The following is a 12728-nucleotide window of genomic DNA, read 5'->3' on the forward strand; positions in this document are numbered from 1 at the left end:
GGCATTTGATGGGGGAGAGATGTCACGGAGAATGGGAAAAGGGACTTTATTTGAAAAGGAAGGCTTTAAAAAATGTTACTGATGCTGTGATTTTGTCTAAGTGTGTTTGACTTTTAGAAAATTTGAGCTTTAAATGAGATGATGTTTTTAATTACAGGATTTTAGACACGGTGTCAGCAATAATGAGAAAGATACTTGGGACAGAGGTCTTCCTGGGCACCCCTTAAATGATACTGTGTGACAACAGCCCCTTCTGCTCACCTTTCAGATCCTAGTCACCCCCACCAATAGGTTTCCCATCCCAATCACAGGTACACTCAGGGCCACACAGTACAATTTGTCTCTCCCCATTTTAGATTCCTAAAGTCAGATCCCACCCCTCTGAGGTTCTAAGCCTTCAAGGTGGCCCACTGGTCTCCAGGACAGACTCATTTCTGGCCTCCTCCAGCCTCCCTCCCATGCCCACAGTGCTCCTTCTTCAAGCTTCCCCAGCAGTCCCCCAAAGGCACAGGAAGGTTTCCTTCGCAGGTTTCCACACACAGTATTCGTTCTGCCTGCCATGCCTTCCCCAGGATCCGGACTCCCACCCTAGTGCTTTGTCAGACCCTAACTTGATCTCGAGGTCTTTGCTAGAATGTGGCTCCCTCCAAAAAGCCACCCAACCTCAGGCTTATTGTGATATCCTTTGCTTTTCTAGGGTAGCAGGCAGAGAAATCAATGATGATCTATCTTTTAGTGTAATTATTTACTTCAGATCCACTCTCCTGACTAGACTATAACCCCGAGCACAAAGCCAGGAACCAGGTCAACCTTTCATCACCAGTTTGTGGGGCCTGAATTGACAAATGAGCCCATGATTTCTCCTCTCTGTTTGGTGCGAAACCTTGGATGGAGATTCTAGGTCAGTGTCTATGCCTTATCTCAACAGCCTCTAACTTTATTATTACCTGGCTGACACATAACTCAAACTTAAAATTGGGCATTGATGACCTCAGCAATGTCCTATCCCTCTCCAAACCTCACTTCTACCAACAGAGCTTCTAACACTGCCACCGTCATGTTAACATGTGATGCTTTTCAGAACCTACAAGTTTAGAAAGAAGACAAAGAAAGAAGTGATAAAAAAAGCAGGACTGGCTTGGGTAGCTATGTCCAGGGAACAAACTCCACCTGCTGCTCTGCCTCAATGGTGATCCTGCAGCCCCAACATAACTACCTTTGCTTGGCCTTATTCTTTGATTTCAGCCTAATCTATGTGCTGAAAATCTGTATTTGTTTGACTTAATAAGCATTTGGTATTTTCTTGCAGTGCACACGCCTCTAGAACAATGTACTATCAGTTATGCACATATTAGTATGAATCAGATAAATCAAAATACTTCCCTACTAACATCAAACTGAGACCAGCTAAATAAGAGTTTTGACAAATTTGGAAAAACGAAGAAAAGCTGTTGGTGACTTTGGAGTGGTAGTACCACAAGAATACTGGGAACCCGGAATAGAATACTGGGAAACTGGAATAGAATACTGGAACCTTCTTCTCCCTTGAAGAAAGGGTGATCTTGGAACTCAGAAGTGTGTAGAAAAGGCTCCTCCCATCCTTTTCTTTCTCTATTTTAACACTAACTGGAGCCACAGGATTAGGTTATGAGTGGACCACACTATAGCTTAAAGATGCCTCATGGGCTAGCAGGGGAAAACCATCATTTTTTTTATGTTATTGAATGTTATATTCCATATTCAACTTCCCAAACAATTGGAAACCGACCTACTCTTACTCGGGGTCTGTACTTCCTTTGTTTCTTCCAAAGGTGAAAACCCTAAATTAGGCCTTAATAAGTGTCCAATAAGCATCTACTTAACTGACAGATCAATAGTGCATAGTCTGATCATCAAATTGGAAAAAAAAGAGAGAGCAGTCTCAAAGAAAAAACCTGGCAAGACTAAAAGGATTGACTAAAAGGAAGCTCCCTGGTGATCATCTACTAAGATCATGATGTAGTTTACAGGCTGGGCTGGCCCGCATTTCAAATTATGTATTATATTTCAATATTTATTATGTATAGGACAGTGTGATACCCAGAAAGAGTTTATAAGGATACAAAACATTCCTACTGAAAGAAGAGATATTTTGATTTGCTATCAAAACCAACCAAAGCAAGGCATTCTCAAGTATATGTCAAGATAAAATACTCCATGGAGTTAAGCAGCAACCCATCTTCTGTAAGACCCTCTCCTGGAAACACTGGAACTGGGGTCTTGGGGCTCTCCAGGCCCAGGTGGGCGAGATAGTGCTCAGTGATCTTGCCAGCCTAGGGTGTTCTGGGACAGGCTTGTTCCTGCTACTTTTATGCTGCAAGTCCTTGTTCTAAGTGCTCTGAAAGTCAGATTAAAGTATTTATTTGTTTATTTTTTTCTGTAGCTGAATAAAGATAAATCTGCAAGCTGGGGATAAATACACTTCCTATTCTGCCTTTGAAGCCCATTTCACACTAAGTAATTGAGTTCCCTCATGGGAACCAATTATAAATCAGGAGGAAAATGACATTCATACTTTTCATAAGTATACCATATATCAAAATTCTGCACAAGTCCTGCCTGCTTTCTTACATAAACAAATACATGCACACTACCTCTCGTTCCAGTTATATGTTAAAGAAATAAATCTATGGCTAACAAAATAAAAACACTTCCAATGTGCTTGTTACATCCCTATCATACTTTAAAAATGTTAAATCCAGCTTATCAAAAGACATTAACCACAAGATATTAATGACAGTTTTGCTGAGAAGAAAAAGTGTGGAATACATTTTTAAAAGAGATAATCAGAAAATTCTTAGCAACCATTAATGTCATCTCCTTTCCCACCTGGAGATCACAGAGCCAGGCCTAGTTGTCCTTACTATGTGACTTCTGATCATAACTGCCTGGTGTTCTGATTTATAATAAGGTAAAAAAAAGGAAAATTCTAGGCATTCACATATATTATTAGAATTAAAAGATTAAATGACAACAAACTGGCATTATTAAAAGCATGAGTTTTAGAATCCACAGAACCAAGTTAGTATTCTGATTAAGGGACCATGCACTGTTATTTCACCTCTCACTGAGCCCCTTAATACACCTCAGGGTTGCCGTACAGAGTAAATAAAACAAAGGATGAAAGGTGTTTGTGTGTGACGGTAGATGATAAAAATATTTAGCTAAGAGACCTTATAAAGAATCTAGTGTCTTCACTTCCAAGGTCAGCTAGACCAAATAGCAAACTATCCAACCACATTTGATAAGGATTGGGGAGCTCCCAGAGGCCTTCTTTTGAGCTAAACTGTCAGTAGGGAGCTGCCATCATTTTCAGGGGGCACAAGAAACACAAAATTCTCCTTAGAGTTTCTCCACCCGAGGAAGGCTTAAAGAACCCTTCTCTCTCAACTAGACAGAAGATACAAATGTGTGTTCATTAGTTTTCTATCACTGTGACAAAATATCTGAGGTAATCAATTTAAAAGGAGGAAAGATTTATCTTGACCCATGGTTTCAGGGCATGGTTTCTTAGTCCTGTTGCTTTGGGCCTGTGGTAGCACAGTATATCATGGTAGGTGCACATGGCAGAGGAGACTGCTCATCTCATCACAGCCAGGAAGTGAAGAGAAAGAGAGACAGGGGTCCTTCAAGGGCAACCCCCTCCCCCCCATGACCAAACTTCCTTCCTCTTGGCCCTGCCTCCTAAAGGTTCCACTACCTCCCATCAGCACTACAGGCCGCTGACCAAGCCTTAAGCACATGGGTATTTGGGAGCTCTTTCAGATCCAAATCACAATAAATTGAAAAAGAAAATTAACATGGCCTTCCCCATTCCCCAAAGGCAGTGAAGCTGATAGATACACATATTAACCCAAACTTCTCAAATTCCTGGGTAATGGCCTCTCAGCATTATGAATGTAAGTGTTCACAATCTGCTTTCAGAAATGATGCAAATTAACTATCTAGAATTAAGACATCAAGCTAAATTAATTTTAATTAATCTTAGCTTAGGTGAATACCAGAGAAATTATTTGCAATAATTTCATAATAACCTACTATTTCAAAAAGGTACAACATTAAACATCCATTGTGCTTTTCCCATGAACATGTATTTTCCTGTTAGACATTCTTGTTGAACACTGTAGGGTTTTTAAGGGAAGATACTATCCTCTAATCTACTAAAATCCATATAAAGATCTAACAGATGTTATATAATTCATAGCAATTTAGTAATTCCAAGATGACTGTAAAATATTATTATGTACTAGTTGATACATAATATATGAAAGAATACATTCATAAGGAATATATGAAACAAACAGGTATTATGAAGCATGATAGTAAAAACAAAACTTGTGAGCCCATTGCCAACTTAAGAACTGAAAAATTACCAATATCACCATAGCTACCTGTGCGTTCCTGATCTTAGTCTTGAGTTCATCTTCAGAAGCAATCACTATCTATAATTTTGAATTTATTATTCTCTTGCTTTTTCAAAAATACTTTAATTCCAAATATGGATCTTCAAATGTATATTGTTTAGTTTGTCTAAGCACTGAAAAAAATAAAACCTTTATCACCAAATAAAGTTGGTATGATAGAATGCCAAAGGTCTGAGCTAAGATGGCGAACAGCACATCTGTATCAGTTCTCCTTTTCTTCAAATTCTATAGAGTGATGCAAATGGGCCCAGATGAATGTCCAAATATGCAAAAGGCTGGGTTACAGAAGAGGAACTTCAGTTTAGAAAACCTACATCCTGGGCCAGGGATTTAGCTCAGTGGTTCTGGTGCCTGCCTCGCAAGCTCAAGGTCCCAAGTTTGATCCATGGTACCAAAAAAAAGGAAAAAAAAAAAAAAGAAAACCTAGATCCTTTTAAGTGTTCAGTATATTATCCTATTTTCTGTCACTATATCAAAATACCTCAGGCTGGATAATTTATAAAGAAAAGTTTATTGAAGCTTTCCTCTACACAAACAACAGACTCACTGAGATAGAAATAGGGCAAAAAATTCCTTTCACAATAGCATCCAAAAAACTGAAATACCTAGGAATCAACCTAATGAAAGAAATCAAAGACCTCTTCTCTGAAAACTATAGCACTCTGAAAAGAGATTGAAGATGATATGAGAAAATGGAAAGATATCCCCTGCTACTGGGTAAGAAGGAACAACATAGTGAAAATGGCCATACTTCCAAAACTGCTATATAGATTCAATGCAATCCCAATTGAAATCCCAGCAGCATACTTCATGGACCTTGAGAAAACAATCCAAAAATTCATTTGGAACAAGAAGAGACCCAGAATAGCAAAAGCAATTCTAGGCAACAGAGAGAGACATGGCAGGGGGTATCACAAGCCCCAACTTGAAACTATACTACAAAGCTATTGTGATAAAAACAGCATGGTACTGGCAAAGAAACAGACCTGAGGACGAGTGGAACAGATTAGAAGATGCAAAAACAATGCCAGACACACTCAGCCACCTTATCTTCAACAAAGGAGCCAAACACCCTCACTGGAGGAAAGACAGCCTCTTTAATAAATGATGCTGGAAAAATTGGGCTTCAACTTGCCAAAGATTAAAACTAGACCTATATCTCTCACCATGCACTAAACTAAAATCAAAATGGATCAAAGATCTAAATATTAAACCAGAAATGCTGAATTGGCTAGAACAGAGGTAGAACTCTTGAAGACATCGGTGCAGGAAAAGATTTTATGTTTTCTTTTTTTTTTTTTTTTGGTACCAGGGGTCAAACTTGGGTCCTTGCGCTTGCACAGCAGGTGGTGAAACCACTGAGCTAAATCCCTGGCCCAGGAAAAGATTCTATGAGCAAAACCTCAGTTGCTCGGGAACTAGCACAAACAATCAACAAGTGGGATCTCTTCTTATTAAAAAGCTTCTGCACAGCAAGAGAAACCACCAGCAGTGTGAAGAGACAACCCACAATGTGGGAAAAAAATCTTCACCTGCTCTTCCTCAGACAAAGGTCTACTGTCTCGAATCTATAAAGAACTTAAAAAGATCAGACCTCCCAAATTTAAAGACCCAATCCAAAAATGGGCATCTGAAATGAACAGACATTTCTCACACAAAGAAGTAGAAATGGCAAATAAACATATGAAAAAATGTTCAACATCACTGGTCATTTGAGAGATGCAAATGAAAACAATGCTGAGATTCCACCTCACTCCAGAAAGAATGGCTGCTATCATGAAATCAACCAATAACAAATGCTGGCGGGGTTGTGGGGAAAGAGGAACCCTGCTCCACTGCTGGTGGGAGTGTAGAGTGTTGCAACCACTGGAGAAATCAGTATGGAGATACCTCAAGAAACTAGGACTGGAAGTCCCATTTGACCCAGCTATTCCCCTGCCGGCTATCTTCCCCAAACAATTAAAAGAATCATACCACAGTGATATATGTGCACCCATGTTCATAGTAGCACAGTTTGTAATAGCTAAAACTTGGCAACAGCCCAAATGCCCATCAACTGGAGACTGGATAAAGAAAATGAGGTTTTTAAATAAAATGGAGTACTACTCAGCCATAAAAAATTAGAAATTAGAGACATTTATTGCTAAATGGATGCACATTGAGGCCATACTCTTAAGTGAAATAAACAGGACATGTGTAAATACCGAATAGTTTCTCTAGTGTGAGAAACTGAAAGTGTAAATAAGAACTAAAAAGTATAATAGATAATTTGAAATAGGAAGAAAAGGGGCAAAGGGGAAGGAAGCGGGAGGGGTAGGGGAAAGGAAAGAAGGGAATGGAGTTAATATGAGAAAATGAAAAGATGGAAACAAAGTCTTTGTAAATAGGGAGGGATGGAGGGGTTGAAGGGAGGGCAGGGTAATGGGGAAAAATAAGAACCAAGAGAGCTTATGTAAAGGTGCAAATTTCCAATGATGAATGTCATTATATGTATACCTAAAATGTACCAATAAAATAAAATTTTTTAAAAAAGGAAGTTTATTGAGCCTATAGTTTTACAGGCTGACAGGCCAAATAACATGGCATTGGCTCTGGCAAGAGGGCCCTGATGGCTGCATCATATCATGGCAGATGGCTTCGTGGTGGGAATGCATGTAAGAGGAAGGGGTTCCCTGATGAGACAGGTAGCCAGAGAGAGGGGAGGAGCCAGCAATGACCTCACACTAGGTCCTATATCTAAAAGGTCCCACTACCTCTTAATATCATTGTACTGGGGACCAAGCCTCCAATACACAAAGCCCCAGGAGAACAAACCACATCCAAACCATAGTAACAGGAAGCTGACCTGCCCACTACTCTGGAGGAAGATACTATCTCTATCTCTCAAAGCTGTATGCTCTGCAAATATCTTTGAAAATATATTGTGGAAGAAGGGGCAGTCAGTGCCTAACTCACAAGCCATGTAGAAACAAGACAGGCTTATACAGCATAGTCTTCCCCACATGTTATATTTAAAGTTTTAATACTTTTTGTGAAAAAAAAATTGCACAGCTGTTTAATTTCTGTGTTGAACACAGAACAGTCATGTTTATAGAGCTTCTTGTAGGAATATGTATCCATGTGTAGCAAAGGGGTCCCCAAAAGATGTATGTTTATTAATTGACACATATGACATCTGTAAATTCAGGCATTCATAGGTTTTGAAGGAATCTTTCCAACTCTTGTATTTTTCTCTCTTAAGTAAAAATAATAGTTTGTTCTGCAATATTAGCTAGAAATTTAATTAATGTTTGTGGGAGAAAAAGATCTGCTGTGAGATAGGGCTATAAAAATACTGAAAACTGTAGCTAGTATCTGTATGGCCAGCAAATCTTCTTGTGTATGGGTTCAGCTCATCTTTACAGTGAAGCCTCTACTTTACACTATCCTACAATTTGTAGCTTTTCCTCCCAAATGGTCAGTTTCCCCATGTTGCTAATGTACTGACCTCTCCTTTACATTATCTTACAATTTATATCCTTTCTTTAAGTCCATCATATTCCTTGCATTACTAACATACTGACCTCCCCTTGGTATTATCCTGCAATTTACACCTTTTCCTCCTGAATCCGTATGATTTCCCATGTCACTACTAATGTACTGACAGCTCAAAATTTGTACTGCATTTCTTACAATTTGTACTCATTTTTTTCAGAAAAGCTGGGGGGAAGAGATGCATTGCTATGTGTCTAGGGTACAAGAATAGAGATTGCTAAGAAGGTGGGCTTTGGATTTCGCTGTAGCTCTCAGGACATGGCTCCTGTTTTGGGAAGGAGCCAGGAAGTGATTTAACATGATGAGATGGGCCCTGAGCTGGTGGCTAAGTAAATGATGAAAAGGAAGATGTAAATTTAAAAATCTGTCCCTTTAATCAGGGGCTCCACACAATGAGAAGAGTTTATAGCAATAAACTTAAATTACAGAACCCTATTCTTTTTTCTTATACTCTCTTTCATGAAAAAGATGTTTTTTCACATATTAATTTAACAACCTCCCTTAGTTTATACGACTGCTGTTTCCTGTATTTCCTCCTGGCTACTAAGTGCTAAGACTCCCTGCAGAACATGCTCCCCACATTGAGTCCTAAATGAGCTGGAGGCGGTGAGACAAACAGATGCAGCGTTAAGAATATTTTGGGTGCAGAAAGCCATGTGTGCAAAGGCACAGAGATGCAGGTTTAAAACCTTTAGGGAACTTCCAATATTTCAGAAGGGTTGGAGCACAGTGTGAGCAGGAAGGTGGCAGGAGTATACCATAAAAGAGAGCCACCTGAAGGAATCCGAATGCTATACTCTGCATGATTGGGAACCATTAAAAAATCTGAAGCAGGCAAAGTAATGTGCTCATTTGAATTCAGGATAATCTCTCAAATGGTGACATGAAGGATATATTAGGATGCCTCTATACTGCAATTCTAGGGACAGGTAAACAAATTGGGGGAGTAAGCAATAAGCTAGGTAAGAAGATGATTAAAATTGTGTCTCCCAAAATCATATGTTAAGGTCCTAACCCCCAGTTCTTTAGAATGTGACTGCATTTGGAGGCAGAATCTTTAAAGAGGTCACTAAGTTGAGATGAGGTCATCTGAGTAAGCCCTCATCCAACATGACCAGTGTCCTTTTAGGAAGAGAACAGGATACAGACATACCCAGAGGGAAGCGCTTGGAAGACACAGGGGAAGGCAAGCCAAGAAGACAGGCCTCAGAAGCCAACCCTTGCTGCACCTTGGTCTCAGACTTCTAGCCTCCAGAACTGTAAATAAATAAATTTCTATTTAAGCCACCCAGGCTATGGTACTTTGTTACAGCAACTGACATAGCATGAATCAGTGACCCTAAGGTGGGAAAAATTGAGACAGACAGGTGGCAGATTGGATAGAATCTGTGACCAGAAAAGAAGGCTGACTTAAAGGTTCTTGGTATGGGCACTAGTAAATCGTGATATCATGAACCAAGAAAAGTAATACAAGAAAAAAGAAGGATCGGCAGGTCTAAGATAAGAGTTCACATAAGGCATTATGTGACTGAAGTTTGAGGAGTTAATGGAGACCCAGAAAGAGAAATTCAGTAAGCGCTGCATATGAGGATCTCAGAAAAAGGGACTGAGTGAGGTAAAGGAATGGAAGTGGGAAACCTCACCTGTGAGTGAGGGCGGTGAGTGGAATCACCCAGAGAAAGTAAACCAGAAGGAGAGCAACAGAGGAGCATGTAGGCAGAGAGCCAGCCATTGAGGCTGGGAAAGGTGAGACCAGGCTCTGTGGTGTCCTACCACAGACACTAGTGGAAAGAATCTCAAGGAGAGAATGGTCATCAGTGTTGAGCACTGATGAGAGCTCAAGAACCAAAGAGTGCACATTTGACAACTAGCAGATTACTGGTAAACTCAGCAAAAATTATTTCAGTAGAGTTGGCAGAGGAGGAACCCACACCATATGTATTGAGAAGTGGAGAAACTGGGCAAATTAAAGCAAACCCAGATTACTCTTTAAAGCAGCTTGGCTGAGTTACAGCTAAGGTGATTCAGGGCTCAGAAATGCGTCTTCTTGTCAGTAGTGGTGCTTGTGCTGGAGGTGGAGGAGAAGCAGGAAAGGGTACCACTCAACAGAATGTGCTGTGTGGACATATCCTAAAGTGGGCCTCTTTGACATGTTATCTCCATCTTTACAATGAGTTTCTGCTCCCATTTAGTGGAGTGAATATAGCTCATTTAGGAAGAACTCCTGATAGACTTCTATGCAACATACAGTAAGTTATATTCATTTGGTCTTATGAAGGGCTAAGTTAGGAAAAAAGAAGAGGTAGAAAATCAAGGCGGGGGGGGGGGCGGTGAAGAGGAACTTCAGCTCCTGTCAGCATTGCCTGGCATGGCTAACTGACAGTGAATCTGGTCCCTCCTCACACATCTACTCTCCCACCAGACTCCTGGCCTGCAGGAAAATTGTGGGTGCTGTAACCTAGAGCACCCTCATAATGTCAGGCACCTTGCAATAGCCCAACCAATACTGAATGGAAGCTCTTCCATAGCTGAGCAGAGATCATAGCCTAGGGACCAGGTTTCTGTCTCAATGCCCAGATCCTGCTTATAAGGCAAGACTGGGTCCACTGAGCATTCCCAGTGGATGTCTGCATGGTCTCACAGGGTCACAATAGGTCACAGAGGGATGTTTAACTGGGATGGTCAAGGAGCAAGTCTGGGATAAATGACCACAGTATTTCTGAGCAAAGTCAAGGTTACATGCAGGGAAATAGGGCAATGGGGCAAGAATGTCTTTAAAGGCAGAATAAAGTAGACTGGATAGCACTGCTATTGGTATAGGATATCTGAAGACAGTTCAGAACAGAGTGATTAAGTGTACTATATCTTATCTCATTTAATTCTCAGATACCTTTGGCCACAACTTAAAAATTGAATGTATATTACAAGCAGTATGTCATAGTTTAATAGGTAGATTATTTTCTGTTGTTACTGGTACATAATATGACGGTGCTGCTAGAATCAATGGTGCCTCACACTGAATGAAATACAGTTATTTTACTCCTTGAAAGGGTGTGGCAGTTGCTTCGATCTTCTACTTTAATTAAAAGCATTCAGTTTTAGTAATGGGTAAATTCTAAGTACAAAACAGAGTGCTATATCCAAAGACACCCTTTCAACTCTTTCATATTAAGGCACTGGGTAATCATTTTGAGAGCCAACTGTCTCGATTGCCATACTAACTAGTGTCTAATTTGTGCACTGTAATTTTCCACCATCTCCAACCTCCTAATACTGAGCAGTAGGAACTCTATTTGGCAGAAAGCTCTATTAAGCTATATCACGAGTAATGATTCTTAAGTACCCAAAGTCAATAACAGCCTGTTAATAATAAGAGCCTGAGTATTACCACTTTCTTTCAATTGTTCCTTTTGTTATTAAATCTGTGCTTTTTCTCCAACACTGTGGAATATGGCTTGCTTACTTAAATGGGTGGGGGGAAAGATTTGAGACTCTACTATTTCAAAAGACAGATCATCAGGAGAAAAGGTCTAGCTTGCAGATGGGACATAATCAAAGATGGTTCTGAGGAATATTTGTGATAGTGATCCTTTCATCAGAAGAACCCTGTGGTTACTGTGGTATGTGGGGTTCGTATTACTTTCAGTTTTTACAAGGTCAAATCTAAATCCATATATTGGAAATGCATTCTAACTGATGAAATATGGGATGAATTAATTTACTTATTTTTAAATGCATCTATTGGCCTTTAGAAGGTATTATTTATATAAAGGTACTTTTGAACTTTACAAACAGGCTGAATACTAACCACTGTCCAAATATTTAAAATAAGGTATTAGATATGCATGCATAAAACAACAATTCAAATACAAAATAAGGTGAAAGATGAAAATCTTTGCCAAGTGCCTTCCTAAATTATATTTTGATCATTTTCACAGGTTTGTTCTTTTTCATACTATATTAAAACATGTTTATATTTAAAATATTAAATCATGAATATCTAAATATATTTCCACTGTTTCATATAAAGGGTATCGGATAAATTTTACACAGCAATCAGTATTTTCACTTGGGGGAGTTCATTACAATTCCGGGTCTAACTTTTTAAAACCTGACCTAAGAGACAATAATAAATGTGACTGTTTATCTTAAACTTCTTTGAGGTCTACATTTACTTTCTATCTTGCCTCCTCTCATTTTCACCTTGTATGTAATTACAAGGCATATGTCTCTTTCTTCCTTTAATTGCTTTTTGTACTTCCTTTTTCATTTTTGTAAACTGCTTGTTGCTAAGCAGTGTGCATAACATTAGGACATATATTCGTTATGTTTCAACATCACCTATTTGGTATTCTTTTCCTCTATTACTTTACCTTATTTGAGTCAACCTACCATGTACTTTTCTCCCTTCTTCTGACCTTTCTTTTGTCCACGTATGCTCCCCCATTCTCCCATCCTTTGATTATTGCTCAACAGCTACTATACTCAATATTTAGCCTACCTTTTTCTATTCTCCGCTGCTTTTGTTAAGCTCTGGTGGACAGACTCTTACATCATACGACTATTTTGCTTTTTAGTCTATTTTCTTTGTCTTCTTTCATTTGTATTTAAAGACATTCAAAAACTATCCCTCCTTTCATGAAATTTAGGTCACTTCCTATTTTCTTCTTTTATCACCTTTGCTGATGTACATGTTGGTCCTTTCCAGTACATTATCATGTTATTGTTCAC

The 12728-nt window shown here is 39.3% G+C and overlaps 1 protein-coding gene across 10 annotated transcripts in view; it reads right to left on the reverse strand.

Annotated features, from left to right (window-relative positions):
- Efcab11 (EF-hand calcium binding domain 11) overlaps window positions 1–12728 on the reverse strand; it is a 187172-nt gene that overhangs the window by 83869 nt on the left and 90575 nt on the right. The gene's annotated exons all lie outside the window — the stretch shown is intronic.

Source organism: Heterocephalus glaber, unplaced genomic scaffold (assembly GCF_053883595.1).
Source record: "Heterocephalus glaber isolate CG9 unplaced genomic scaffold, H.glaber_assembly_v1.0 deba00001608, whole genome shotgun sequence".
In the NCBI taxonomy this organism is placed as follows: domain Eukaryota; kingdom Metazoa; phylum Chordata; class Mammalia; order Rodentia; family Bathyergidae; genus Heterocephalus; species Heterocephalus glaber.